The sequence below is a fragment of the Sapajus apella genome, unplaced genomic scaffold, assembly GCF_009761245.1.
Source record: "Sapajus apella isolate SASKATOON/1434 unplaced genomic scaffold, GSC_monkey_1.0 scaffold40, whole genome shotgun sequence".
NCBI classification, from domain to species: domain Eukaryota; kingdom Metazoa; phylum Chordata; class Mammalia; order Primates; family Cebidae; genus Sapajus; species Sapajus apella.
Window position 1 is genome coordinate 6,803,159 of NW_022436980.1, and position 4,148 is coordinate 6,807,306.

The 4,148-nt window shown below is 50.6% G+C and overlaps 1 pseudogene; it reads left to right on the forward strand.

Annotated features, from left to right (window-relative positions):
- Positions 1-216: 216 nt before the first annotated feature.
- On the forward strand, positions 217-3,662 carry LOC116565445 (annotated as a pseudogene).
- Positions 3,663-4,148: the final 486 nt, after the last annotated feature.

Sequence of the window (4,148 nt, forward strand, 5' to 3'; positions counted from 1 at the left end):
CAGCATAGGCTACTCCTCAGTAAACATTTATTTCCTTTAAATTGCCGGTAACATAAATGCTCTTTTGCAAGTGGTTAGGTTCTAGATGTCAGGTTTCTATTTCCCTGGATTTGATCATAAGAAAGGACCTGATTGATGTTGATGTCAATGTATTTTGTACACACATTTGCTAACCACGGCTGATTTGTGTTTGCTGACGAATGAGTGTGATCTGGTTAGCTTTGTGATATACGTTTGTGTTCCAAATTAAGAGAACTATAGCTGCATTTTCCCCAACGTAATCATGCCAGTCAGTCAGACCTGTTTTCCAGTAAAGAAAAGGAATTTGATATCTGCAGATCATATCTTACAATTTGCTGTGTTCTCCCTCACAAAATATGTGAACATTTGTTAGCATCATTTCATTTAGGAATCATATACCATCAGAAATGTTTTCCCTATTAGAAATGAACAAGGAGTGCAGTTTTCATGTAGACAAACCTGTAACGCACAGGTAAAACTCTGTTCATACTTCTCCGTCGTAGTATGCAAAAAAGTTGCACCACCATATGGGGCAATTTCAAGAGTCTTATTCTCGTCTTTAGCAAGAGAAGTTAGCAGCTTTGTCATGATATCTGTAGATTCTGTCCATTTTGGGGTTACTTCCTGGAAGCGGACTGTGAGTGAGATGACCTTATTGGCTTAGGAGGAGAAAATGTCACCTTGGGAAGATCTTTCTGTGAGAGTCATTGAGCAGCCTCTCATGTAAGTCTAGACTGAGCAGGCTTCACTGCCCTGGGAGAGATGAATGCAAGACCTTTGGTGTTTGCTGTGGTTTTAAAACTCTGCCTCTACTACCACATCCTCAAGTGCAACAGGACCTACAGAACTACAGGGTCCTGCTGAGCCCAGCAGCTGCACAGAATGCGGGCAGTCACCTTGCCAGTGCAGTGGGCATGAATCAGACTGCAAGCTAGGGGAACAAGGCATCAGTCAGGAAGAGGGGATGCACAGCTAGGTTTGAGGCCTTTTCATCTGGACATCTCCAGACGCCCCAACACAGGCCCAGCGTAAAAGCTGTGTGGGCATGATGCCCCTGACCCAATGTGGGGCTTCATGTGCCATGTACAGAGAGAGCTGTCTCCATCCTCTGAGCCAGAGGCTGGCCCTTCACAGCCTCCAGTCAGATAGGGGACCCTCTGAGGTGGCCCGCTCAAGGGCTATAGCCCAGTAGTACTGGTGGGGTAGTGGCATCCCCCAGGGTCTACCAGTATCCATCTTTGCCCCTCTAGCTGGTGCCTCTGAGCCTCACAGGGCCCAGACGCGACCAGCCCCACCCACCGAGGGTCCCCAGGAGCTAGAGAGAGGCCCTGGGCTGGGGGCCAGAGAGGGACTACCCCCTGAAGAACCATCTCCTGTGAGGCTATTGGGCCCAAAGGGACTGGGGCTGGGACTGGGTGTGGCCAGCCAGCATTTCTCCCATTGTGGCCTGTCTTGTGGAACAGGGAGGTAGTGCCACCTCTTCCTGCACTCCAGAGGCCTGGAGTCCCTCCTGGCCCCCATCATATGCTTCCTGCAATACTTTGCACAACAGAGACCAGGCTTTCCCAGATCCAGGGGGACAGGGGTCCCTGGGGCAGTCCCCAGAGCCAGCCCCCTGGACCAGCTGCACACACTTGACACTGATTTGCACAGTCTTTCACAAATAAGGAGTAAGAGCCCAGTGGCTAGGGTGGGCGATAGGGTGCCTCCCCAAGCACTGCCAGTGGTCACTCCCAAGCACACACCCCCAGCCCTGTATCTCCAGGACACTGCCCCACCAGAAGAAGGCTGTTTCCTGCTGGAGAAGCCCCAAATGTCAGCTCTGAGGAAGAGGGGCCAACCCTTTGGAAGTGCCAGGGAACCCTGGGCCACCCTACTGCTACCAACTGTTCTGATGCCCAAACCACACCTTCTGGAGCCACCTGCTGCCTAGGCCCAAGAAGCCCAGTTTTGGACGCAACAGACTGCATTCCCATGGGGTGGAGGCTGAGAGGTGCCTGTCACCTAAAGCTGGGCCAACTTCAAAGCCTCTGGAAGGGGCCAGGCCTTCTGGGTCCCCACAATGCCTCCCCGTTCCTACCCCTGCTATCAGTTGTACCCTGCTGGGCAACTTTGAGGATTTGTTGCTGCAAGGATGCTTTGCACCATCTGGCCACATTGAGGGCTTCACAGCAGAGACTGGAGCTAGTGGGTCCCACTGCCCCCAGCATGTCACACTACCTGTCACTGTCACCTTCTTTGAGGTTTCTGAGCAAAATGCCCCCACCCCCACTGGGCATTGTGGATCTGAACCCTCTGGGAAGGAAGAGTCACAGTGTGTCCAAAGTGGGCACCATCCAAGTGACTTTATTTAACCCCAACCAGACTGTGGTGAAGATGTACCTGGTAATCTTTGACTTCTTGGGCATGGCTGCTGCCCACATGCCCTTCCTGTACAATCTCCTCTTTTTGGTGCCCTTGGGTGAGGAGGAAAATGCTAACCCTACCCACCACCTACCCTGCCATTCTCTGCACGTCAGGTTCCAGAGCTCCCACTCAGGCCTATTAAGCCTGAATGGAGATCTCCATCTGCTTTTTTCCCATTAGAGCTTGGAGCTGGACACAGGGCTCCCCTTTGAACTGCAGGCTGTGACTGAGGCCCCTCCTAATCCACGTTATTCGCCTTTGCCCTGATTGCCAGCACTCTGAACCAATGTGGGCCAATGACCTGCCATCTTGCACATCTCTTAGAGAACATCTATAGAGAGATGGCAAGGGACCCCTCAGGCTTGAGTCAAAGCCCTCACCATGCTCATGCCCAGATTGATTATTTGTGTGTTTAAAGCTCCTGATCCTTACTACACCCTGCCCTACTTCAGGTACTCCATGCATCTGTCCCCTTCCTTGGGTCTCCCAGACAAGCTCAGGAAGTAGGGAGGAACCGGAGCCACCCTGAGGTTGTCCCAAGTTCCCAGGCAAGTCATGCCATTGCTGCCTCCGTGTCCTGAACGAGGACCACTTATTTTATTTATTTTTAATTTATAATTTATTCAAATTGGATTGCCTTAGTAACCTCCCACACCTGATCACTGGCATCACCCTTCCTCCTTTCCCATTCTCAGATACTGTTCCGATCTCAGGAGTTGAAGAGGCTTATGCAGGGGACAGGAGGAGAACTGCTCTCCCTCAGCTGAGAGAAGAGGGGTTATTCCAGAGGGACTGAGTCAGTAGCCAAAGCCTCAGGTTCCTATGTCCTTCCCCTAGTCCCTTCACTGCCCTTACCCTCTGACCTATCTCTGAAAGCCAAGTTACACATATGTATGTGTGCACACATGCACACACGGGGTTAACCACCCCTCCCCTAGGGCTCCAGACTCCAGTTGTCCGTCTCCTCCTACCTGTGTCTCCTTGCTTTGGGGCATGACTGAGGAAGGTTTCTAGGGGGCAGAGTCAGATCCAAGGACTGAGGTGCCTCCTCTCACCTGGCCAGACTCTGACCCACCTATTTCATCTAGGGCGAGGGGCAACCCTCAAACTCAATCACATGGTTCCCAACAATCCCATTCCCTATTTCAGACTCTGTCCCAGCCTCAATCCTGACTCCTGGGGCTGGGCTGAGGGGAACAAGCATTATTTGCTGAAACTTGAAAAAACAAAAACAGGGAAAAATTGTTCCTGGTGCTTTAAGAAAAGGGGGTGGGGGAGAGATTTTAAAAGAAATAAATTCTTGCTTGGAAGCTTGAAAAAAGAAACAATCTGCCTCTATTCTGAAAGAAGGTGCCCACCCTAAGACATTGGGACAGTAATTCTGCATCTGGGGGTAGTGGAGGTAGCTGATGTGACCCACTGCTTCCTGGGGTGTTATAATTGTCACTCAAGAAAGTTATAATTTAAGAGACCCCCAAGTAGGGTTCCGCTGTGATTATGCAATGATCTGGATTTGTTAGAGTGCCCTTGCAGTAAACAAATATCCATGGAATTCTTCAAGGCAAAATTGCACTGCAAAAGTAACTGCACTGGGTGGTATAAACTGACCAACTTTCATCTCCCTCTGCATCTCACGTTGGAAGGAGACCAGCCTGCTTTGGTAAGTGCTCAGTGTTCTTGGACAATTCAATTAAGGGGCATGGGAATTCTCAAAAGAAGAT